At 45.2% G+C, this 26,357-nt stretch overlaps 3 non-coding genes across 3 annotated transcripts; all 3 read left to right on the top strand.

Moving 5' to 3' along the window:
• Positions 1–16,701: 16,701 nt before the first annotated feature.
• On the top strand, positions 16,702–16,774 carry TRNAK-UUU (transfer RNA lysine (anticodon UUU)). The gene has a single exon. It is a non-coding gene; the product is annotated as a tRNA-Lys (tRNA).
• A 7,711-nt stretch (positions 16,775–24,485) lies between these two features.
• TRNAS-GCU (transfer RNA serine (anticodon GCU)) lies at positions 24,486–24,557 on the top strand. The gene has a single exon. It is a non-coding gene; the product is annotated as a tRNA-Ser (tRNA).
• A 1,396-nt stretch (positions 24,558–25,953) lies between these two features.
• Positions 25,954–26,025, top strand: TRNAS-GCU (transfer RNA serine (anticodon GCU)). The gene has a single exon. It is a non-coding gene; the product is annotated as a tRNA-Ser (tRNA).
• The last annotated feature ends 332 nt before the right edge of the window (positions 26,026–26,357 follow it).

Below are 26,357 nucleotides of genomic sequence, written 5' to 3'. Positions count from 1 at the left end.
ATTCGGAAATTTGATAAATGTGAAGGACGATATTTTAGAAAAGGTGTCAAATTATTCGGGAATTTGATAAATGTGAAGGACGATATTTTGGAAAAGGCGTCAAATTATTCGGGAATTTGATAAATGTGCAGGACGATATTTTGGAAAAGGCGTCAAATTATTCGGGAATTAGATAAATGTAAAGGATGATATTTTGGAAAAGGTGTCAAATTATTCGGGAATTAGATAAATGTGAAGGATGATATTTTGGAAAAGGTGCCAAATTATTCGGGAATTTGATAAATGTGAAGGACAATATTTTGGAAAAGGTGTAAATTATTCCTGAATTTGATAAATGTGAAGGACGATATTTTGGAAAAGGTGTCAAATTATTCGGGAATTTGATAAATGTGAAGGATGATATTTTGGAAAAGCTGTCAAATTATTCGGGAATTAGATAAATGTGAAGGATGATATATTGGAAAAGGTGCCAAATTATTCGGGAATTTGATAAATGTGAAGGACAATATTTTGGAAAAGGTGTAAATTATTCCTGAATTTGATAAATGTGAAGGACGATATTTTGGAAAAGGTGTCAAATTATTCGGGAATTTGATAAATGTGAAGGACGATATTTTGGAAAAGGTGTCAAATTATTCGGGAATTTGATAAATGTGAAGGACAATATTTTGGAAAAGGTGTAAATTATTCCTGAATTTGATAAATGTGAAGGACGATATTTTGGAAAAGGTGTCAAATTATTCTTGAAGTTGATAAATGTGAAGGACAATATTTTGGAAAAGGTGTCAAATTATTCTTGAATTTAATAAATGATATTTTGGAAAGTGGTTCACTACGGATGGACTCAATACAATTTGAAAGTAGTGCACTGAAATTTAAAAATGGTAAGTATTAATGTGTGGCTCTTAGCGTTACCCAAGAAACACCACTTGGAGGTAATTACCCAATAATTTGTCGCCTTTTCCAAAATATGGCTGAAATAACTAGACGCCTTTTCTAAAATTTTGATGTTGACATTTGCTAATTACCCAATAATTTGTCGCCTTTTCCAAAATATGGCTGAAATAACTAGACGCCTTTTCTAAAATTTTGATGTTGACATTTGCTAATTACCCAATAATTTGTCGCCTTTTCCAAAATATGGCTGAAATAACTAGACGACTTTTCTAAAATTTTGATGTTGACATTTGCTAATTACCCAATGATTTGTCGCCTTTTCCAAAATATGGCTGAAATAACTAGACGACTTTTCTAAAATATTGATGTTGACAATTGCTAATTTCCCAATAATTTGACACCTTTTCCAAAATATTGCTGAAATAACTAGACTCCTCTTCTAAAATATATTTGCAACAGCTAGAATCCATTTCTAAAAGATTAATGTTGACGTTTGGTGCCGTCCCAATAATTTGTCGCTTTTCCCAAAATATAGTTGCAAAAACTAGACTCCTTTTCTGAAATATTGTTGTTGGCATTTGCTAATTTCCCAATAATTTGACACCTTTTCCAAAATATTGCTGAAATAACTATAGACGCCTCTTCTAAAATATAGTTGCAACGGCTAGAATCCTTTTCTAAAAGATTAATGTTGACGTTTGGTACCTTCCCAATAATTTGTCGCTTTTCCCAAAATATAGTTGCAAAAACTGGACTCCTTTTCTGAAATATTGATGTTGACATTTGCTAATTTCCCAATAATTTGACACCTTTTCCAAAACATAGTTGCAATAACTTGACTCCTTTCCTGAAATATTGATGTTGACATTTGCTAATTTCCCAATAATTCGACACCTTTTCCAAAACATAGTTGCAATAACTTGACTCCTTTTATTTCAAAATTTTGTTCCAAAAAAATCTAATTCCCCAAGGATTTGACACACTTTCCAAAATAAATTCAAAAATAATTTGACGGCAATTACCAAAATTTGACTTTATCAATTGTCGAATTACCAAAAAATTCAACGATTTTTCCCTAAACATAGCAGTTTTTCTCGCATTTATATTTCCGTCCTTTTATCAGAAATAAACGGTTTCCGTAAGCTTAAAAAATTCCATAGCTAAAACTCCGGCGCGAGTAAGTCTTTTTTTCACAGTCCCCTCGGCTTATTTTGCGAGATTGAGCCTTGAGGGCAGAATGCGTTAAGCGTATAGCGGCTTCAATGGCGGTAAGTGCATGGATTTTAAAATTTTCAAAAATTTTTTTGACCAACTTGCGGCGGTCAAATAATTTTTTAACTATTTTTTTCGGACTCCTCATGGTCCAATTAACTAGAATCTATTGTTAGTTGGGTGGGTCACGTAAAGTGCAATCCTACCGCGCGTTCGGCTGTTAGCCGAAAGGTTGGTGGTTCGAGCCCATCCGGGAGCGGTGTTGTGAGGTCTCAGATGTGACGTAAAAAGTCAAAGTTTTTCCACAATACCTGACAACCATTTAATTTCTGAGCTTCCGTGGCTCAATGGTTAGCGCGTTCGGCTGTCAACTAATAGGTTGGTGGTTCGAGCCCACCCGGGATTGGTGTTTTGGGATCTCAAATGTAACGTAAAAAGCCAAAGTTTTTCCACAATACCTGACGACCATTTACTTTTTGGGATTCCGTGGCGCAATGGTTAGCGCGTTCGGCTGTTAACCGAAAGGTTGGTGGTTCGAGCCCATCCGGGAGCGGTGTTGTGAGGTCTCAGATGTGACGTAAAAAGTCAAGGTTTTTCCACAATACCTGACAACCATTTAATTTCTGAGCTTCCGTGGCGCAATGGTTAGTGCGTGCGGCTGTTAACCGAAAGGTTGGTGGTTCGAGCCCATCCGGGAGCGGTGTTGTGAGGTCTCAGATGTGACGTAAAAAGTCAAAGTTTTTCCACAATACCTGACGAACATTTAATTTTTGGGCTTCCGTTGCGCAATGGTTAACGCGTTTAGATGTTAACCGAAACGTTGGTCGTTCGAGCCCACCCGGGAGAGGTGTTGTGGGGTCTCAGATGTAGCGTGAAAAGTCATAACTTTTCCAAAATACTTGACAACCATTTAATTTCCGAGCTTCCGAGGCGCAATGGTTAGCGCGTTCGGCTGTTAACCGAAAGGTTGGTGGTTCGAGCCCATCCGGGAGCGGTGTTGTGAGGTTTCAGATGTGAAGTAAAAAGTCAAAGTTTTTCCACAATACCTGACGAACATTTAATTTTTGGGCTTCCGTTGCGCAATGGTTAACGCGTTTAGATGTTAACCGAAAGGTTGGTCGTTCGACCCCACCCGGGAGAGGTGTTGTGGGGTCTCAGATGTAGCGTGAAAAGTCATATCTTTTCCACAAAACGTGACAACCATTTAATTTCTGAGCTTCTGTGGCTCAATGGTTAGCGCGTTCGGCTGTTAACTAATAGGTTGGTGGTTCGGGCCCACCCGGGAGCGGTGTTTTGGGATCTCAAATGTAACGTAAAAAGCCAAAGTTTTTCCACAATACCTGACGACCATTTAATATTTGGGCTTCCGTGGCGCAATGGTTAGCGCGTTCGGCTGTTAACCGAAAGGTTGGTGGTTCGAGCCCATCCGGGAGCGGTGTTGTGGGGTGTCAGATGTAGCGTGAAAAGTCATAACTTTTCCACAATACCTGACAACCATTTAATTTCTGAGCTTCCGTGGCGCAATGGGTAGCGCGTTCGTGTGTTAACTAATAGGTTGGTGGTTCGAGCCCACCCGGGAGCGGTGTTTTGGTTTCTCAAATGTAACGTAAAAAGCCAAAGTTTTTCCACAATACCTGACGACCATTTAATTTTTGGGCTTCCGTGGCGCAATGGTTAGCGCGTTCGGCTGTTAACCGAAAGGTTGGTGGTTCGAGCCCACCCGGGAGCGGTGTTTTGGGATTTCAAATGTAACGTAAAAAGCCAAAGTTTTTCCACAATACCTGACGAACATTTAATTTTTGGGCTTCCGTTGCGCAATGGTTAACGCGTTTAGATGTTAACCGAAAGGTTGGTCGTTCGAGCGCACCCGGGAGAGGTGTTGTGGGGTGTCAGATGTAGCGTAAAAAGTCTTATCTTTTCCACAAAACGTGACAACCATTTAATTTCTGAGCTTCCGTGGCGCAATGGTTAACGCGTTTAGATGTTAACCGAAAGGTTGGTCGTTCGAGCCCACCCGGGAGAGGTGTTGTGGGGTCTCAGATGTAGCGTGAAAAGTCATAACTTTTAAACAATACCTGACAACCATTTAATTTCTGAGCTTCCGTGGCTCAATGGTTAGCGCGTTCGGCTGTTAACTAATAGGTTGGTCGTTCGAGCCCACCCGGGAGCGGTGTTTTGGGATTTCAAATGTAACGTAAAAAGCCAAAGTTTTTCCACAATACCTGACGAACATTTAATTTTTGGGCTTCCATTGCGCAATGGTTAACGCGTTTAGATGTTAACCGAAAGGTTGGTCGTTCGAGCCCACCCGGGAGAGGTGTTGTGGGGTCTCAGATGTAGCGTGAAAAGTCATAACTTTTCCACAATACCTGACAACCATTTAACTTCTGAGCTTCCGTGGCGCAATGGTTAGCGCGTTCGGCTGTTAACTAATAGGTTGGTGGTTCGAGCCCACCCGGGAGCGGTGTTTTGGGATCTCAAATGTAACGTAAAAAGCCAAAGTATTTCCACAATACCTGACGACCATTTAATTTTTGGGCTTCCGTGGTGCAATGGTTAGCGCGTTCGGCTGTTAACCGAAAGGTTGGTGGTTCGAGCCCACCCGGGAGCGGTGTTTTGGGATTTCAAATGTAACGTAAAAAGCCAAAGTTTTTCCACAATTCCTGACGAACATTTAATTTTTGGGCTTCCGTTGCGCAATGGTTAACGCGTTTAGATGTTAATAGAAAGGTTGGTCGTTCGAGCCCACCCGGGAGAGGTGTTGTGGGGTCTCAGATGTAGCGTGAAAAGTCATAACTTTTAAACAATACCTGACAACCATTTAATTTCTGAGCTTCCGTGGCTCAATGGTTAGCGCGTTCGGCTGTTAACTAATAGGTTGGTCGATCGAGCCCACCCGGGAGCGGTGTTTTGGGATCTCAAATGTAACGTTAAAAGCCAAAGTTTTTCCACAATACCTGACGACCATTTAGTTTTTGGGCTTCCGTGGCGCTATGGTTAACGCGTTTAGATGTTAACCGAAAGGTTGGTCGTTCGAGCGCACCCGGGAGAGGTGTTGTGGGGTCTCAGATGTAGCGTGAAAAGTCATATCTTTTCCACAAAACGTGACAACCATTTAATTTCTGAGCTTCCGTGGCGCAATGGTTAACGCGTTTAGATGTTAACCGAAAGGTTGGTCGTTCGAGCCCACCCGGGAGAGGTGTTGTGGGGTCTCAGATGTAGCGTGAAAAGTCATAACTTTTAAACAATACCTGACAATCATTTAATTTCTGAGCTTCCGTGGCTCAATGGTTAGCGCGTTCGGCTGTTAACTAATAGGTTGGTCGTTCGAGCCCACCCGGGAGCGGTGTTTTGGGATCTCAAATGTAACGTTAAAAGCCAAAGTTTTTCCACAATACCTGACGACCATTTAGTTTTTGGGCTTCCGTGGCGCTATGGTTAACGCGTTTAGATGTTAACCGAAAGGTTGGTCGTTCGAGCGCACCCGGGAGAGGTGTTGTGGGGTCTCAGATGTAGCGTGAAAAGTCATATCTTTTCCACAAAACGTGACAACCATTTAATTTCTGAGCTTCCGTGGCGGAATGGTTAACGCGTTTAGATGTTAACCGAAAGGTTGGTCGTTCGAGCCAACCCGGGAGAGGTGTTGTGGGGTCTCAGATGTAGCGTGAAAAGTCATAACTTTTAAACAATACCTGACAACCATTTAATTTCTGAGCTTCCGTGGCTCAATGGTTAGCGCGTTCGGCTGTTAACTAATAGGTTGGTCGTTCGAGCCCACCCGGGAGCGGTGTTTTGGGATTTCAAATGTAACGTAAAAAGCCAAAGTTTTTCCACAATACCTGACGAACATTTAATTTTTGGGCTTCCATTGCGCAATGGTTAACGCGTTTAGATGTTAACCGAAAGGTTGGTCGTTCGAGCCCACCCGGGAGAGGTGTTGTGGGGTCTCAGATGTAGCGTGAAAAGTCATAACTTTTCCACAATACCTGACAACCATTTAATTTCTGAGCTTCCGTGGCGCAATGGTTAGCGCGTTCGGCTGTTAACTAATAGGTTGGTGGTTCGAGCCCACCCGGGAGCGGTGTTTTGGGATCTCAAATGTAACGTAAAAAGCCAAAGTATTTCCACAATACCTGACGACCATTTAATTTTTGGGCTTCCGTGGTGCAATGGTTAGCGCGTTCGGCTGTTAACCGAAAGGTTGGTGGTTCGAGCCCACCCGGGAGCGGTGTTTTGGGATTTCAAATGTAACGTAAAAAGCCAAAGTTTTTCCACAATTCCTGACGAACATTTAATTTTTGGGCTTCCGTTGCGCAATGGTTAACGCGTTTAGATGTTAATCGAAAGGTTGGTCGTTCGAGCCCACCCGGGAGAGGTGTTGTGGGGTCTCAGATGTAGCGTGAAAAGTCATAACTTTTAAACAATACCTGACAACCATTTAATTTCTGAGCTTCCGTGGCTCAATGGTTAGCGCGTTCGGCTGTTAACTAATAGGTTGGTCGATCGAGCCCACCCGGGAGCGGTGTTTTGGGATCTCAAATGTAACGTTAAAAGCCAAAGTTTTTCCACAATACCTGACGACCATTTAGTTTTTGGGCTTCCGTGGCGCTATGGTTAACGCGTTTAGATGTTAACCGAAAGGTTGGTCGTTCGAGCGCACCCGGGAGAGGTGTTGTGGGGTCTCAGATGTAGCGTGAAAAGTCATATCTTTTCCACAAAACGTGACAACCATTTAATTTCTGAGCTTCCGTGGCGCAATGGTTAACGCGTTTAGATGTTAACCGAAAGGTTGGTCGTTCGAGCCAACCCGGGAGAGGTGTTGTCGGGTCTCAGATGTAGCGTGAAAAGTCATAACTTTTAAACAATACCTGACAACCATTTAATTTCTGAGCTTCCGTGGCTCAATGGTTAGCGCGTTCGGCTGTTAACTAATAGGCTGGTCGTTCGAGCCCACCCGGGAGCGGTGTTTTGGGATTTCAAATGTAACGTAAAAAGCCAAAGTTTTTCCACAATACCTGACGAACATTTAATTTTTGGGCTTCCATTGCGCAATGGTTAACGCGTTTAGATGTTAACCGAAAGGTTGGTCGTTCGAGCCCACCCGGGAGAGGTGTTGTGGGGTCTCAGATGTAGCGTGAAAAGTCATAACTTTTCCACAATACCTGACAACCATTTAATTTCTGAGCTTCCGTGGCGCAATGGTTAGCGCGTTCGGCTGTTAACTAATAGGTTGGTGGTTCGAGCCCACCCGGGAGCGGTGTTTTGGGATCTCAAATGTAACGTAAAAAGCCAAAGTATTTCCACAATACCTGACGACCATTTAATTTTTGGGCTTCCGTGGTGCAATGGTTAGCGCGTTCGGCTGTTAACCGAAAGGTTGGTGGTTCGAGCCCACCCGGGAGCGGTGTTTTGGGATTTCAAATGTAACGTAAAAAGCCAAAGTTTTTCCACAATTCCTGACGAACATTTAATTTTTGGGCTTCCGTTGCGCAATGGTTAACGCGTTTAGATGTTAATCGAAAGGTTGGTCGTTCGAGCCCACCCGGGAGAGGTGTTGTGGGGTCTCAGATGTAGCGTGAAAAGTCATAACTTTTCCACAATACCTGACAACCATTTAATTTCTGAGCTTCCGTGGCGCAATGGTTAGCGCGTTCGGCTGTTAACCGAAAGATTGGTGGTTCGAGCCCATCCGGGAGCGGTATTGTGAGGTTTCAGATGTGACGTAAAAAGTCAAAGTTTTTCCACAATACCTGACGAACATTTAATTTTTGGGCTTCCGTTGCGCAATGGTTAACGCGTTTAGATGTTAACCGAAAGGTTGGTCGTTCGAGCCCACCCGGGAGAGGTGTTGTGGGGTCTCAGATGTAGCGTGAAAAGTCATATCTTTTCCACAAAACGTGACAACCATTTAATTTCTGAGCTTCCGTGGCGCAATGGTTAACGCGTTTAGATGTTAACCGAAAGGTTGGTCGTTCGAGCCCACCCGGGAGAGGTGTTGTGGGGTCTCAGATGTAGCGTGAAAAGTCATAACTTTTAAACAATACCTGACAACCATTTAATTTCTGAGCTTCCGTGGCTCAATGGTTAGCGCGTTCGGCTGTTAACTAATAGGTTGGTCGTTCGAGCCCACCCGGGAGCGGTGTTTTGGGATTTCAAATGTAACGTAAAAAGCCAAAGTTTTTCCACAATACCTGACGAACATTTAATTTTTGGGCTTCCGTTGCGCAATGGTTAACGCGTTTAGATGTTAACCGAAAGGTTGGTCGTTCGAGCCCACCCGGGAGAGGTGTTGTGGGGTCTCAGATGTAGCGTGAAAAGTCATAACTTTTCCACAATACCTGACAACCATTTAATTTCTGAGCTTCCGTGGCGCAATGGTTAGCGCGTTCGGCTGTTAACTAATAGGTTGGTGGTTCGAGCCCACCCGGGAGCGGTGTTTTGGGATCTCAAATGTAACGTAAAAAGCCAAAGTATTTCCACAATACCTGACGACCATTTAATTTTTGGGCTTCCGTGGTGCAATGGTTAGCGCGTTCGGCTGTTAACCGAAAGGTTGGTGGTTCGAGCCCACCCGGGAGCGGTGTTTTGGGATTTCAAATGTAACGTAAAAAGCCAAAGTTTTTCCACAATTCCTGACGAACATTTAATTTTTGGGCTTCCGTTGCGCAATGGTTAACGCGTTTAGATGTTAATCGAAAGGTTGGTCGTTCGAGCCCACCCGGGAGAGGTGTTGTGGGGTCTCAGATGTAGCGTGAAAAGTCATAACTTTTCCACAATACCTGACAACCATTTAATTTCTGAGCTTCCGTGGCGCAATGGTTAGCGCGTTCGGCTGTTAACCGAAAGATTGGTGGTTCGAGCCCATCCGGGAGCGGTATTGTGAGGTTTCAGATGTGACGTAAAAAGTCAAAGTTTTTCCACAATACCTGACGAACATTTAATTTTTGGGCTTCCGTTGCACAATGGTTAACGCGTTTAGATGTTAACCGAAAGGTTGGTCGTTCGAGCCCACCCGGGAGAGGTGTTGTGGGGTCTCAGATGTAGCGTGAAAAGTCATATCTTTTCCACAAAACGTGACAACCATTTAATTTCTGAGCTTCCGTGGCGCAATGGTTAACGCGTTTAGATGTTAACCGAAAGGTTGGTCGTTCGAGCCCACCCGGGAGAGGTGTTGTGGGGTCTCAGATGTAGCGTGAAAAGTCATAACTTTTAAACAATACCTGACAACCATTTAATTTCTGAGCTTCCGTGGCTCAATGGTTAGCGCGTTCGGCTGTTAACTAATAGGTTGGTCGTTCGAGCCCACCCGGGAGCGGTGTTTTGGGATCTCAAATGTAACGTAAAAAGCCAAAGTATTTCCACAATACCTGACGACCATTTAATTTTTGGGCTTCCGTGGTGCAATGGTTAGCGCGTTCGGCTGTTAACCGAAAGGTTGGTGGTTCGAGCCCACCCGGGAGCGGTGTTTTGGGATTTCAAATGTAACGTAAAAAGCCAACGTTTTTCCACAATTCCTGACGAACATTTAATTTTTGGGCTTCCGTTGCGCAATGGTTAACGCGTTTAGATGTTAATCGAAAGGTTGGTCGTTCGAGCCCACCCGGGAGAGGTGTTGTTGGGTCTCAGATGTAGCGTGAAAAGTCATAACTTTTCCACAATACCTGACAACCATTTAATTTCTGAGCTTCCGTGGCGCAATGGTTAGCGCGTTCGGCTGTTAACCGAAAGATTGGTGGTTCGAGCCCATCCGGGAGCGGTATTGTGAGGTTTCAGATGTGACGCAAAAAGTCAAAGTTTTTCCACAATACCTGACGAACATTTAATTTTTGGGCTTCCGTTGCGCAATGGTTAACGCGTTTAGATGTTAACCGAAAGGTTGGTCGTTCGAGCCCACCCGGGAGAGGTGTTGTGGGGTCTCAGATGTAGCGTGAAAAGTCATATCTTTTCCACAAAACGTGACAACCATTTAATTTCTGAGCTTCCGTGGCGCAATGGTTAACGCGTTTAGATGTTAACCGAAAGGTTGGTCGTTCGAGCCCACCCGGGAGAGGTGTTGTGGGGTCTCAGATGTAGCGTGAAAAGTCATAACTTTTAAACAATACCTGACAACCATTTAATTTCTGAGCTTCCGTGGCTCAATGGTTAGCGCGTTCGGCTGTTAACTAATAGGTTGGTCGTTCGAGCCCACCCGGGAGCGGTGTTTTGGGATTTCAAATGTAACGTAAAAAGCCAAAGTTTTTCCACAATACCTGACGAACATTTAATTTTTGGGCTTCCGTTGCGCAATGGTTAACGCGTTTAGATGTTAACCGAAAGGTTGGTCGTTCGAGCCCACCCGGGAGAGGTGTTGTGGGGTCTCAGATGTAGCGTGAAAAGTCATAACTTTTCCACAATACCTGACAACCATTTAATTTCTGAGCTTCCGTGGCGCAATGGTTAGCGCGTTCGGCTGTTAACTAATAGGATGGTGGTTCGAGCCCACCCGGGAGCGGTGTTTTGGGATCTCAAATGTAACGTAAAAAGCCAAAGTATTTCCACAATACCTGACGACCATTTAATTTTTGGGCTTCCGTGGTGCAATGGTTAGCGCGTTCGGCTGTTAACCGAAAGGTTGGTGGTTCGAGCCCACCCGGGAGCGGTGTTTTGGGATTTCAAATGTAACGTAAAAAGCCAAAGTTTTTCCACAATACCTGACGAACATTTAATTTTTGGGCTTCCGTTGCGCAATGGTTAACGCGTTTAGATGTTAACCGAAAGGTTGGTTGTTCGAGCGCACCCGGGAGAGGTGTTGTGGGGTCTCAGATGTAGCGTGAAAAGTCATATCTTTTCCACAAAACGTGACAACCATTTAATTTCTGAGCTTCCGTGGCGCAATGGTTAACGCGTTTAGATGTTAACCGAAAGGTTGGTCGTTCGAGCCCACCCGGGAGAGGTGTTGTGGGGTCTCAGATGTAGCGTGAAAAGTCATAACTTTTAAACAATACCTGACAACCATTTAATTTCTGAGCTTCCGTGGCTCAATGGTTAGCGCGTTCGGCTGTTAACTAATAGGTTGGTCGTTCGAGCCCACCCGGGAGCGGTGTTTTGGGATTTCAAATGTAACGTAAAAAGCCAAAGTTTTTCCACAATACCTGACGAACATTTAATTTTTGGGCTTCCGTTGCGCAATGGTTAACGCGTTTAGATGTTAACCGAAAGGTTGGTCGTTCGAGCCCACCCGGGAGAGGTGTTGTGGGGTCTCAGATGTAGCGTGAAAAGTCATATCTTTTCCACAAAACGTGACAACCATTTAATTTCTGAGCTTCCGTGGCGCAATGGTTAACGCGTTTAGATGTTAACCGAAAGGTTGGTCGTTCGAGCCCACCCGGGAGAGGTGTTGTGGGGTCTCAGATGTAGCGTGAAAAGTCATAACTTTTAAACAATACCTGACAACCATTTAATTTCTGAGCTTCCGTGGCTCAATGGTTAGCGCGTTCGGCTGTTAACTAATAGGTTGGTCGTTCGAGCCCACCCGGGAGCGGTGTTTTGGGATTTCAAATGTAACGTAAAAAGCCAAAGTTTTTCCACAATACCTGACGAACATTTAATTTTTGGGCTTCCGTTGCGCAATGGTTAACGCGTTTAGATGTTAACCGAAAGGTTGGTCGTTCGAGCCCACCCGGGAGAGGTGTTGTGGGGTCTCAGATGTAGCGTGAAAAGTCATAACTTTTCCACAATACCTGACAACCATTTAATTTCTGAGCTTCCGTGGCGCAATGGTTAGCGCGTTCGGCTGTTAACTAATAGGTTGGTGGTTCGAGCCCACCCGGGAGCGGTGTTTTGGGATCTCAAATGTAACGTAAAAAGCCAAAGTATTTCCACAATACCTGACGACCATTTAATTTTTGGGCTTCCGTGGTGCAATGGTTAGCGCGTTCGGCTGTTAACCGAAAGGTTGGTGGTTCGAGCCCACCCGGGAGCGGTGTTTTGGGATTTCAAATGTAACGTAAAAAGCCAAAGTTTTTCCACAATACCTGACGAACATTTAATTTTTGGGCTTCCGTTGCGCAATGGTTAACGCGTTTAGATGTTAACCGAAAGGTTGGTCGTTCGAGCGCACCCGGGAGAGGTGTTGTGGGGTCTCAGATGTAGCGTGAAAAGTCATATCTTTTCCACAAAACGTGACAACCATTTAATTTCTGAGCTTCCGTGGCGCAATGGTTAACGCGTTTAGATGTTAACCGAAAGGTTGGTCGTTCGAGCCCACCCGGGAGAGGTGTTGTGGGGTCTCAGATGTAGCGTGAAAAGTCATAACTTTTAAACAATACCTGACAACCATTTAATTTCTGAGCTTCCGTGGCTCAATGGTTAGCGCGTTCGGCTGTTAACTAATAGGTTGGTCGTTCGAGCCCACCCGGGAGCGGTGTTTTGGGATTTCAAATGTAACGTAAAAAGCCAAAGTTTTTCCACAATACCTGACGAACATTTAATTTTTGGGCTTCCGTTGCGCAATGGTTAACGCGTTTAGATGTTAACCGAAAGGTTGGTCGTTCGAGCCCACCCGGGAGAGGTGTTGTGGGGTCTCAGATGTAGCGTGAAAAGTCATATCTTTTCCACAAAACGTGACAACCATTTAATTTCTGAGCTTCCGTGGCGCAATGGTTAACGCGTTTAGATGTTAACCGAAAGGTTGGTCGTTCGAGCCCACCCGGGAGAGGTGTTGTGGGGTCTCAGATGTAGCGTGAAAAGTCATAACTTTTAAACAATACCTGACAACCATTTAATTTCTGAGCTTCCGTGGCTCAATGGTTAGCGCGTTCGGCTGTTAACTAATAGGTTGGTCGTTCGAGCCCACCCGGGAGCGGTGTTTTGGGATTTCAAATGTAACGTAAAAAGCCAAAGTTTTTCCACAATACCTGACGAACATTTAATTTTTGGGCTTCCGTTGCGCAATGGTTAACGCGTTTAGATGTTAACCGAAAGGTTGGTCGTTCGAGCCCACCCGGGAGAGGTGTTGTGGGGTCTCAGATGTAGCGTGAAAAGTCATAACTTTTCCACAATACCTGACAACCATTTAATTTCTGAGCTTCCGTGGCGCAATGGTTAGCGCGTTCGGCTGTTAACTAATAGGTTGGTGGTTCGAGCCCACCCGGGAGCGGTGTTTTGGGATCTCAAATGTAACGTAAAAAGCCAAAGTATTTCCACAATACCTGACGACCATTTAATTTTTGGGCTTCCGTGGTGCAATGGTTAGCGCGTTCGGCTGTTAACCGAAAGGTTGGTGGTTCGAGCCCACCCGGGAGCGGTGTTTTGGGATTTCAAATGTAACGTAAAAAGCCAAAGTTTTTCCACAATACCTGACGAACATTTAATTTTTGGGCTTCCGTTGCGCAATGGTTAACGCGTTTAGATGTTAACCGAAAGGTTGGTCGTTCGAGCGCACCCGGGAGAGGTGTTGTGGGGTCTCAGATGTAGCGTGAAAAGTCATATCTTTTCCACAAAACGTGACAACCATTTAATTTCTGAGCTTCCGTGGCGCAATGGTTAACGCGTTTAGATGTTAACCGAAAGGTTGGTCGTTCGAGCCCACCCGGGAGAGGTGTTGTGGGGTCTCAGATGTAGCGTGAAAAGTCATAACTTTTAAACAATACCTGACAACCATTTAATTTCTGAGCTTCCGTGGCTCAATGGTTAGCGCGTTCGGCTGTTAACTAATAGGTTGGTCGTTCGAGCCCACCCGGGAGCGGTGTTTTGGGATTTCAAATGTAACGTAAAAAGCCAAAGTTTTTCCACAATACCTGACGAACATTTAATTTTTGGGCTTCCGTTGCGCAATGGTTAACGCGTTTAGATGTTAACCGAAAGGTTGGTCGTTCGAGCCCACCCGGGAGAGGTGTTGTGGGGTCTCAGATGTAGCGTGAAAAGTCATAACTTTTCCACAATACCTGACAACCATTTAATTTCTGAGCTTCCGTGGCGCAATGGTTAGCGCGTTCGGCTGTTAACTAATAGGTTGGTGGTTCGAGCCCACCCGGGAGCGGTGTTTTGGGATCTCAAATGTAACGTAAAAAGCCAAAGTATTTCCACAATACCTGACGACCATTTAATTTTTGGGCTTCCGTGGTGCAATGGTTAGCGCGTTCGGCTGTTAACCGAAAGGTTGGTGGTTCGAGCCCACCCGGGAGCGGTGTTTTGGGATTTCAAATGTAACGTAAAAAGCCAAAGTTTTTCCACAATACCTGACGAACATTTAATTTTTGGGCTTCCGTTGCGCAATGGTTAACGCGTTTAGATGTTAACCGAAAGGTTGGTTGTTCGAGCGCACCCGGGAGAGGTGTTGTGGGGTCTCAGATGTAGCGTGAAAAGTCATATCTTTTCCACAAAACGTGACAACCATTTAATTTCTGAGCTTCCGTGGCGCAATGGTTAACGCGTTTAGATGTTAACCGAAAGGTTGGTCGTTCGAGCCCACCCGGGAGAGGTGTTGTGGGGTCTCAGATGTAGCGTGAAAAGTCATAACTTTTAAACAATACCTGACAACCATTTAATTTCTGAGCTTCCGTGGCTCAATGGTTAGCGCGTTCGGCTGTTAACTAATAGGTTGGTCGTTCGAGCCCACCCGGGAGCGGTGTTTTGGGATTTCAAATGTAACGTAAAAAGCCAAAGTTTTTCCACAATACCTGACGAACATTTAATTTTTGGGCTTCCGTTGCGCAATGGTTAACGCGTTTAGATGTTAACCGAAAGGTTGGTCGTTCGAGCCCACCCGGGAGAGGTGTTGTGGGGTCTCAGATGTAGCGTGAAAAGTCATATCTTTTCCACAAAACGTGACAACCATTTAATTTCTGAGCTTCCGTGGCGCAATGGTTAACGCGTTTAGATGTTAACCGAAAGGTTGGTCGTTCGAGCCCACCCGGGAGAGGTGTTGTGGGGTCTCAGATGTAGCGTGAAAAGTCATAACTTTTAAACAATACCTGACAACCATTTAATTTCTGAGCTTCCGTGGCTCAATGGTTAGCGCGTTCGGCTGTTAACTAATAGGTTGGTCGTTCGAGCCCACCCGGGAGCGGTGTTTTGGGATTTCAAATGTAACGTAAAAAGCCAAAGTTTTTCCACAATACCTGACGAACATTTAATTTTTGGGCTTCCGTTGCGCAATGGTTAACGCGTTTAGATGTTAACCGAAAGGTTGGTCGTTCGAGCCCACCCGGGAGAGGTGTTGTGGGGTCTCAGATGTAGCGTGAAAAGTCATAACTTTTCCACAATACCTGACAACCATTTAATTTCTGAGCTTCCGTGGCGCAATGGTTAGCGCGTTCGGCTGTTAGCTAATAGGTTGGTGGTTCGAGCCCACCCGGGAGCGGTGTTTTGGGATCTCAAATGTAACGTAAAAAGCCAAAGTATTTCCACAATACCTGACGACCATTTAATTTTTGGGCTTCCGTGGTGCAATGGTTAGCGCGTTCGGCTGTTAACCGAAAGGTTGGTGGTTCGAGCCCACCCGGGAGCGGTGTTTTGGGATTTCAAATGTAACGTAAAAAGCCAAAGTTTTTCCACAATACCTGACGAACATTTAATTTTTGGGCTTCCGTTGCGCAATGGTTAACGCGTTTAGATGTTAACCGAAAGGTTGGTTGTTCGAGCGCACCCGGGAGAGGTGTTGTGGGGTCTCAGATGTAGCGTGAAAAGTCATATCTTTTCCACAAAACGTGACAACCATTTAATTTCTGAGCTTCCGTGGCGCAATGGTTAACGCGTTTAGATGTTAACCGAAAGGTTGGTCGTTCGAGCCCACCCGGGAGAGGTGTTGTGGGGTCTCAGATGTAGCGTGAAAAGTCATAACTTTTAAACAATACCTGACAACCATTTAATTTCTGAGCTTCCGTGGCTCAATGGTTAGCGCGTTCGGCTGTTAACTAATAGGTTGGTCGTTCGAGCCCACCCGGGAGCGGTGTTTTGGGATTTCAAATGTAACGTAAAAAGCCAAAGTTTTTCCACAATACCTGACGAACATTTAATTTTTGGGCTTCCGTTGCGCAATGGTTAACGCGTTTAGATGTTAACCGAAAGGTTGGTCGTTCGAGCCCACCCGGGAGAGGTGTTGTGGGGTCTCAGATGTAGCGTGAAAAGTCATATCTTTTCCACAAAACGTGACAACCATTTAATTTCTGAGCTTCCGTGGCGCAATGGTTAACGCGTTTAGATGTTAACCGAAAGGTTGGTCGTTCGAGCCCACCCGGGAGAGGTGTTGTGGGGTCTCAGATGTAGCGTGAAAAGTCATAACTTTTAAACAATACCTGACAACCATTTAATTTCTGAGCTTCCGTGGCTCAATGGTTAGCGCGTTCGGCTGTTAACTAATAGGTTGGTCGTTCGAGCCCACCCGGGAGCGGTGTTTTGGGATTTCAAATGTAACGTAAAAAGCCAAAGTTTTTCCACAATACCTGACGAACATTTAATTTTTGGGCTTCCGTTGCGCAATGGTTAACGCGTTTAGATGTTAACCGAAAGGTTGGTCGTTCGAGCCCACCCGGGAGAGGTGTTGTGGGGTCTCAGATGTAGCGTGAAAAGTCATAACTTTTCCACAATACCTGACAACCATTTAATTTCTGAGCTTCCGTGGCGCAATGGTTAGCGCGTTCGGCTTTTAACCGAAAGATTGGTGGTTCGAGCCCATCCGGGAGCGGTATTGTGAGGTTTCAGATGTGACGTAAAAAGTCAAAGTTTTTCCACAATACCTGACGAACATTTAATTTTTGGGCTTCCGTTGCGCAATGGTTAACGCGTTTAGATGTTAACCGAAAGGTTGGTCGTTCGAGCGCACCCGGGAGAGGTGTTTTGGGATTTCAAATGTAACGTAAAAAGCCAAAGTTTTTCCACAATACCTGACGAACATTTAATTTTTGGGCTTCCGTTGCGCAATGGTTAACGCGTTTAGATGTTAACCGAAAGGTTGGTCGTTCGAGCGCACCCGGGAGAGGTGTTGTGGGGTCTCAGATGTAGCGTGAAAAGTCATATCTTTTCCACAAAACGTGACAACCATTTAATTTCTGAGCTTCCGTGGCGCAATGGTTAAGGCGTTTAGATGTTAAGCGAAAGGTTGGTCGTTCGAGCCCACCCGGGAGAGGTGTTGTGGGGTCTCAGATGTAGCGTGAAAAGTCATAACTTTTAAACAATACCTGACAACCATTTAATTTCTGAGCTTCCGTGGCTCAATGGTTAGCGCGTTCGGCTGTTAACTAATAGGTTGGTCGTTCGAGCCCACCCGGGAGCGGTGTTTTGGGATCTCAAATGTAACGTTAAAAGCCAAAGTTTTTCCACAATACCTGACGACCATTTAGTTTTTGGGCTTCCGTGGCGCAATGGTTAACGCGTTTAGATGTTAACCGAAAGGTTGGTCGTTCGAGCGCACCCGGGAGAGGTGTTGTGGGGTCTCAGATGTAGCGTGAAAAGTCATATCTTTTCCACAAAACATGACAACCATTTAATTTCTGAGCTTCCGTGGCTCAATGGTTAGCGCGTTCGGCTGTTAACTAATAGGTTGGTCGTTCGAGCCCACCCGGGAGCGGTGTTTTGGGATTTCAAATGTAACGTAAAAAGCCAAAGTTTTTCCACAATACCTGACGAACATTTAATTTTTGGGCTTCCGTTGCGCAATGGTTAACGCGTTTAGATGTTAACCGAAAGGTTGGTCGTCGAGCCCACCCGGGAGAGGTGTTGTGGGGTCTCAGATGTAGCGTTAAAAGTCATAACTTTTCCACAATACCTGACAACCATTTAATTTCTGAGCTTCCGTGGCGCAATGGTTAGCGCGTTCGGCTGTTAACTAATAGGTTGGTGGTTCGAGCCCACCCGGGAGCGGTGTTTTGGGATCTCAAATGTAACGTAAAAAGCCAAAGTATTTCCACAATACCTGACGACCATTTAATTTTTGGGCTTCCGTGGTGCAATGGTTAGCGCGTTCGGCTGTTAACCGAAAGGTTGGTGGTTCGAGCCCACCCGGGAGCGGTGTTTTGGGATTTCAAATGTAACGTAAAAAGCCAAAGTTTTTCCACAATACCTGACGAACATTTAATTTTTACCTCTCCGTGTGACGTAGTCCAGGAGAGGTTCTGTAACGGCCGTGTCTGTGTGTGTGTCTGTCTGTGTGTGTGTCTGTCTGTGTGTCTGTCTGTCTGTCCGTTGTTACACCCACGTGACCGCGTTCGCAGTTTGCGTATCGGAGCAAACGTGTTCGCCATTTCCGAACTGCTTTCACAGTCACGGAAATGGCTCCTCTACTTGAGTTCTCACACCACCATCTTCTGGTCTTTGTCCATCCCACACGGACACCAGTCTGTTCTTACTGGCTTCTAATCACCACCATCTTCTGCTCTTTGTCAATCCCACATTGACACCAGTCTGCACTTACACTGGCTTCTAACACCACCATCCACTGGTCTTCCGTCTATTCCACATAGACACCAATCTGTATCATTGGCTTCTACTCCATTATCATCGTTTGGTTTTAGGATATACGCGGCGATCAGCTAGGGTTACGAGAAACGTCTAGCCTCCCTAAGGTGGGATCGCCACCAAAGGTTTTCGCAATTGCGCTTTTTCCTTACTATTATAATGGAAACGAATCGTATATATACCCCAAATTTGAAAAAAGCGGGCAAGAGGGGTACCCTTAACTTTAAACGTCAATATTAGCAAAGTTTGAGAAGATAATAGGTATAACTTTATTTTAAACGATTTAACTATTATTAATGTTAATTATTGAAGATTAAAATAATTAAAAATAATTATATTTATTTAAATATTAAAGATAAACCTCTGGTGCAAAGAGAGAGATTATCATTGCCTCCTATATCTACCAAGGCCCGTGCATGCGATATATTTCCTTCATTGCCTCTTATATCTATCAAGGCCCGTGCATTGTGATATATTTCATTCATTGCCTCCTATATCTATCAAGGCCCGTGCATTGCGATATATTTTTCAAAACAACAACAAAAATGGGAAACCCCAACTCAGAAACATAATAACGTTTTCATTGGATACTTTAAGTTTATATAATCTTCTTGACACGGAGAGGTAATATTTTGGTTTTCCCAACTTGTTGGGCTTCCGTTGCGCAATGGTTAACGCGTTTAGATGTTAACCGAAAGGTTGGTCGTTCGAGCGCACCCGGGAGAGGTGTTGTGGGGTCTCAGATGTAGCGTGAAAAGTCATATCTTTTCCACAAAACGTGACAACCATTTAATTTCTGAGCTTCCGTGGCGCAATGGTTAAGGCGTTTAGATGTTAAGCGAAAGGTTGGTCGTTCGAGCCCACCCGGGAGAGGTGTTGTGGGGTCTCAGATGTAGCGTGAAAAGTCATAACTTTTAAACAATACCTGACAACCATTTAATTTCTGAGCTTCCGTGGCTCAATGGTTAGCGCGTTCGGCTGTTAACTAATAGGTTGGTCGTTCGAGCCCACCCGGGAGCGGTGTTTTGGGATTTCAAATGTAACGTAAAAAGCCAAAGTTTTTCCACAATACCTGACGAACATTTAATTTTTGGGCTTCCGTTGCGCAATGGTTAACGCGTTTAGATGTTAACCGAAAGGTTGGTCGTTCGAGCCCACCCGGGAGAGGTGTTGTGGGGTCTCAGATGTAGCGTGAAAAGTCATAACTTTTCCACAATACCTGACAACCATTTAATTTCTAAGCTTCCGTGGCGCAATGGTTAGCGCGTTCGGCTGTTAACCGAAAGATTGGTGGTTCGAGCCCATCCGGGAGCGGTATTGTGAGGTTTCAGATGTGACGTAAAAAGTCAAAGTTTTTCCACAATACCTGACGAACATTTAATTTTTGGGCTTCCGTTGCGCAATGGTTAACGCGTTTAGATGTTAACCGAAAGGTTGGTCGTTCGAGCGCACCCGGGAGAGGTGTTTTGGGATTTCAAATGTAACGTAAAAAGCCAAAGTTTTTCCACAATACCTGACGAACATTTAATTTTTGGGCTTCCGTTGCGCAATGGTTAACGCGTTTAGATGTTAACCGAAAGGTTGGTCGTTCGAGCGCACCCGGGAGAGGTGTTGTGGGGTCTCAGATGTAGCGTGAAAAGTCATATCTTTTCCACAAAACGTGACAACCATTTAATTTCTGAGCTTCCGTGGCGCAATGGTTAAGGCGTTTAGATGTTAAGCGAAAGGTTGGTCGTTCGAGCCCACCCGGGAGAGGTGTTGTGGGGTCTCAGATGTAGCGTGAAAAGTCATAACTTTTAAACAATACCTGACAACCATTTAATTTCTGAGCTTCCGTGGCTCAATGGTTAGCGCGTTCGGCTGTTAACTAATAGGTTGGTCGTTCGAGCCCACCCGGGAGCGGTGTTTTGGGATCTCAAATGTAACGTTAAAAGCCAAAGTTTTTCCACAATACCTGACGACCATTTAGTTTTTGGCTTCCGTGGCGCAATGGTTAACGCGTTTAGATGTTAACCGAAAGGTTGGTCGTTCGAGCGCACCCGGGAGAGGTGTTGTGGGGTCTCAGATGTAGCGTGAAAAGTCATATCTTTTCCACAAAACATGACAACCATTTAATTTCTGAGCTTCCGTGGCTCAATGGTTAGCGCGTTCGGCTGTTAACTAATAGGTTGGTCGTTCGAGCCCACCCGGGAGCGGTGTTTTGGGATTTCAAATGTAACGTAAAAAGCCAAAGTTTTTCCACAATACCTGACGAACATTTAATTTTTGGGCTTCCGTTGCGCAATGGTTAACGCGTTTAGATGTTAACCGAAAGGTTGGTCGTTCGAGCCCACCCGGGAGAGGTGTTGTGGGGTCTCAGATGTAGCGTTAAAAGTCATAACTTTTCCACAATACCTGACAACCATTTAATTTCTGAGCTTCCGTGGCGCAATGGTTAGCGCGTTCGGCTGTTAACTAATAGGTTGGTGGTTCGAGCCCACCCGGGAGCGGTGTTTTGGGATCTCAAATGTAACGTAAAAAGCCAAAGTATTTCCACAATACCTGACGACCATTTAATTTTTGGGCTTCCGTGGTGCAATGGTTAGCGCGTTCGGCTGTTAACCGAAAGGTTGGTGGTTCGAGCCCACCCGGGAGCGGTGTTTTGGGATTTCAAATGTAACGTAAAAAGCCAAAGTTTTTCCACAATACCTGACGAACATTTAATTTTTGGGCTTCCGTTGCGCAATGGTTAACGCGTTTAGATGTTAACCGAAAGGTTGGTCGTTCGAGCGCACCCGGGAGAGGTGTTGTGGGGTCTCAGATGTAGCGTGAAAAGTCATATCTTTTCCACAAAACGTGACAACCATTTAATTTCTGAGCTTCCGTGGCGCAATGGTTAAGGCGTTTAGATGTTAAGCGAAAGGTTGGTCGTTCGAGCCCACCCGGGAGAGGTGTTGTGGGGTCTCAGATGTAGCGTGAAAAGTCATAACTTTTAAACAATACCTGACAACCATTTAATTTCTGAGCTTCCGTGGCTCAATGGTTAGCGCGTTCGGCTGTTAACTAATAGGTTGGTCGTTCGAGCCCACCCGGGAGCGGTGTTTTGGGATCTCAAATGTAACGTTAAAAGCCAAAGTTTTTCCACAATACCTGACGACCATTTAGTTTTTGGGCTTCCGTGGCGCAATGGTTAACGCGTTTAGATGTTAACCGAAAGGTTGGTCGTTCGAGCGCACCCGGGAGAGGTGTTGTGGGGTCTCAGATGTAGCGTGAAAAGTCATATCTTTTCCACAAAACATGACAACCATTTAATTTCTGAGCTTCCGTGGCTCAATGGTTAGCGCGTTCGGCTGTTAACTAATAGGTTGGTCGTTCGAGCCCACCCGGGAGCGGTGTTTTGGGATTTCAAATGTAACGTAAAAAGCCAAAGTTTTTCCACAATACCTGACGAACATTTAATTTTTGGGCTTCCGTTGCGCAATGGTTAACGCGTTTAGATGTTAACCGAAAGGTTGGTCGTTCGAGCCCACCCGGGAGAGGTGTTGTGGGGTCTCAGATGTAGCGTTAAAAGTCATAACTTTTCCACAATACCTGACAACCATTTAATTTCTGAGCTTCCGTGGCGCAATGGTTAGCGCGTTCGGCTGTTAACTAATAGGTTGGTGGTTCGAGCCCACCCGGGAGCGGTGTTTTGGGATCTCAAATGTAACGTAAAAAGCCAAAGTATTTCCACAATACCTGACGACCATTTAATTTCTGGGCTTCCGTGGTGCAATGGTTAGCGCGTTCGGCTGTTAACCGAAAGGTTGGTGGTTCGAGCCCACCCGGGAGCGGTGTTTTGGGATTTCAAATGTAACGTAAAAAGCCAAAGTTTTTCCACAATACCTGACGAACATTTAATTTTTGGGCTTCCGTTGCGCAATGGTTAACGCGTTTAGATGTTAACCGAAAGGTTGGTCGTTCGAGCGCACCCGGGAGAGGTGTTGTGGGGTCTCAGATGTAGCGTGAAAAGTCATATCTTTTCCACAAAACGTGACAACCATTTAATTTCTGAGCTTCCGTGGCGCAATGGTTAAGGCGTTTAGATGTTAAGCGAAAGGTTGGTCGTTCGAGCCCACCCGGGAGCGGTGTTTTGGGATCTCAAATGTAACGTAAAAAGCCAAAGTATTTCCACAATACCTGACGACCATTTAATTTTTGGGCTTCCGTGGTGCAATGGTTAGCGCGTTCGGCTGTTAACCGAAAGGTTGGTGGTTCGAGCCCACCCGGGAGCGGTGTTTTGGGATTTCAAATGTAACGTAAAAAGCCAAAGTTTTTCCACAATTCCTGACGAACATTTAATTTTTGGGCTTCCGTTGCGCAATGGTTAACGCGTTTAGATGTTAATCGAAAGGTTGGTCGTTCGAGCCCACCCGGGAGAGGTGTTGTGGGGTCTCAGATGTAGCGTGAAAAGTCATAACTTTTCCACAATACCTGACAACCATTTAATTTCTGAGCTTCCGTGGCGCAATGGTTAGCGCGTTCGGCTGTTAACCGAAAGATTGGTGGTTCGAGCCCATCCGGGAGCGGTATTGTGAGGTTTCAGATGTGACGTAAAAAGTCAAAGTTTTTCCACAATACCTGACGAACATTTAATTTTTGGGCTTCCGTTGCGCAATGGTTAACGCGTTTAGATGTTAACCGAAAGGTTGGTCGTTCGAGCCCACCCGGGAGAGGTGTTGTGGGGTCTCAGATGTAGCGTGAAAAGTCATAACTTTTCCACAATACCTGACAACCATTTAATTTCTGAGCTTCCGTGGCTCAATGGTTAGCGCGTTCGGCTATTAACTAATAGGTTGTGGTTTGAGCCCACCCGGGAGCGGTGTTTTGGGATCTCAAATGTAACGTTAAAAGCCAAAGTTTTTCCACAATACCTGACGACCATTTAGTTTTTGGGCTTCCGTGGCGCAATGGTTAGCGCGTTCGGCTGTTAACCGAAAGGTTGGTGGTTCGAGCCCACCCAGGAGCGGTGTTTTGGGATCTCAAATGTAACGTAAAAAGCCAAAGTTTTCCACAATACCTGACGAACATTTAATTTTTGGGCTTCCGTTGCGCAATGGTTAACGCGTTTAGATGTTAACCGAAAGGTTGGTCGTTCGAGCCCACCCGGGAGAGGTGTTGTGGGGTCTCAGATGTAGCGTGAAAAGTCATAACTTTTCCACAATACCTGACAACCATTTAATTTCTGAGCTTCCGTGGCGCAATGGTTAGCGCGTTCGGCTGTTAACCGAAAGATTGGTGGTTCGAGCCCATCCGGGAGCGGTATTGTAAGGTTTCAGATGTGACGTAAAAAGTCAAAGTTTTTCCACAATACCTGACGAACATTTAATTTTTGGGCTTCCGTTGCGCAATGGTTAACGCGTTTAGATGTTAACCGAAAGGTTGGTCGTTCGAGCCCACCCGGGAGTGGTGTTGTGGGGTCTCAGATGTAGCGTGAAAAGTCATAACTTTTCCACAATACCTGACAACCATTTAATTTCTGAGCTTCCGTGGTTCAATGGTTAGCGCGTTCGGCTGTTAACCGAAAGGTTGGTGGTTCGAGCCTATCCGGGAGCGGTGTTGTGAGGTCTCAGATGTGACGTAAAAAGTCAAAGTTTTTCCACAATACCTGACGAACATTTAATTTTTGGGCTTCCGTTGCGCAATGGTTAACGCGTTTAGATGTTAACCGAAAGGTTGGTCGTTCGAGCCCACCCGGGAGAGGTGTTGTGGGGTCTCAGATGTAGCGTGAAAAGTCATAACTTTTCCACAATACCTGACAACCATTTAATTTCTGAGCTTCCGTGGCGCAATGGTTAGCGCGTTCGGCTGTTAACTAATAGGTTGGTGGTTCGAGCCCACCCGGGAGCGGTGTTTTGGGATCTCAAATGTAACGTAAAAAGCCAAAGTATTTCCACAATACCTGACGACCATTTAATTTTTGGGCTTTCGTGGCGCAATGGTTACGCGTTCGGCTGCTAACCGAAAGGTTGGTGGTTCGAGCCCACCCGGGAGCGGTGTTTTGGGATTTCAAATGTAACGTAAAAAGTCAAAGTTTTTCCACAATACCTGACGAACATTTAATTTTTGGGCTTCCGTTGCGCAATGGTTAACGCGTTTAGATGTTAATCGAAAGGTTGGTCGTTCGAGCCCACCCGGGAGAGGTGTTGTGGGGTCTCAGATGTAGCGTGAAAAGTCATAACTTTTCCACAATACCTGACAACCGTTTAATTTCTGAGCTTCCGTGGCTCAATGGTTAGCGCGTTCGGCTGTTAACTAATAGGTTGGTGGTTCGAGCCCACCCGGGAGCGGTGTTTTGGGATCTCAGATGTAGCGTGAAAAGTCATAACTTTTCCACAATATCTGACAACCATTTAATTTCTGAGCTTCCGTGGCTCAATGGTTAGCGCGTTCGGCTGTTAACTAATAGGTTGGTGGTTCGAGCCCACCCGGGAGCGGTGTTTTGGGATCTCAAATGTAACGTTAAATGCCAAAGTTTTCCACAATACCTGACGAACATTTAATTTTTGGGCTTCCGTTGCGCAATGGTTAACGCGTTTAGATGTTAACCGAAAGGTTGGTCGTTCGAGCCCACCCGGGAGAGGTGTTGTGGGGTCTCAGATGTAGCGTGAAAAGTCATAACTTTTCCACAATACCTGACAACCATTTAATTTCTGAGCTTCCGTGGCGCAATGGTTAGCGCGTTCGGCTGTTAACCGAAAGATTGGTGGTTCGAGCCCATCCGGGAGCGGTATTGTAAGGTTTCAGATGTGACGTAAAAAGTCAAAGTTTTTCCACAATACCTGACGAACATTTAATTTTTGGGCTTCCGTTGCGCAATGGTTAACGCGTTTAGATGTTAACCGAAAGGTTGGTCGTTCGAGCCCACCCGGGAGTGGTGTTGTGGGGTCTCAGATGTAGCGTGAAAAGTCATAACTTTTCCACAATATCTGACAACCATTTAATTTCTGAGCTTCCGTGGTTCAATGGTTAGCGCGTTCGGCTGTTAACCGAAAGGTTGGTGGTTCGAGCCTATCCGGGAGCGGTGTTGTGAGGTCTCAGATGTGACGTAAAAAGTCAAAGTTTTTCCACAATACCTGACGAACATTTAATTTTTGGGCTTCCGTTGCGCAATGGTTAACGCGTTTAGATGTTAACCGAAAGGTTGGTCGTTCGAGCCTACCCGGGAGAGGTGTTGTGGGGTCTCAGATGTAGCGTGAAAAGTCATAACTTTTCCACAATACCTGACAACCATTTAATTTCTGAGCTTCCGTGGCGCAATGGTTAGCGCGTTCGGCTGTTAACTAATAGGTTGGTGGTTCGAGCCCACCCGGGAGCGGTGTTTTGGGATCTCAAATGTAACGTAAAAAGCCAAAGTATTTCCACAATACCTGACGACCATTTAATTTTTGGGCTTCCGTGGCGCAATGGTTACGCGTTCGGCTGCTAACCGAAAGGTTGGTGGTTCGAGCCCACCCGGGAGCGGTGTTTTGGGATTTCAAATGTAACGTAAAAAGTCAAAGTTTTTCCACAATACCTGACGAACATTTAATTTTTGGGCTTCCGTTGCGCAATGGTTAACGCGTTTAGATGTTAATCGAAAGGTTGGTCGTTCGAGCCCACCCGGGAGAGGTGTTGTGGGGTCTCAGATGTAGCGTGAAAAGTCATAACGTTTCCACAATACCTGACAACCGTTTAATTTCTGAGCTTCCGTGGCTCAATGGTTAGCGCGTTCGGTTGTTAACTAATAGGTTGGTGGTTCGAGCCCACCCGGGAGCGGTGTTTTGGGATCTCAGATGTAGCGTGAAAAGTCATAA

Source organism: Phalangium opilio, unplaced genomic scaffold, assembly GCF_054372755.1.
Source record: "Phalangium opilio isolate 3A_F unplaced genomic scaffold, DU_Popi_V2 ptg000002l_1, whole genome shotgun sequence".
NCBI classification, from domain to species: domain Eukaryota; kingdom Metazoa; phylum Arthropoda; class Arachnida; order Opiliones; family Phalangiidae; genus Phalangium; species Phalangium opilio.
The sequence above is the reverse complement of the archived record's forward strand: the minus strand, read 5'-3'. Positions and strand labels throughout refer to the sequence as shown.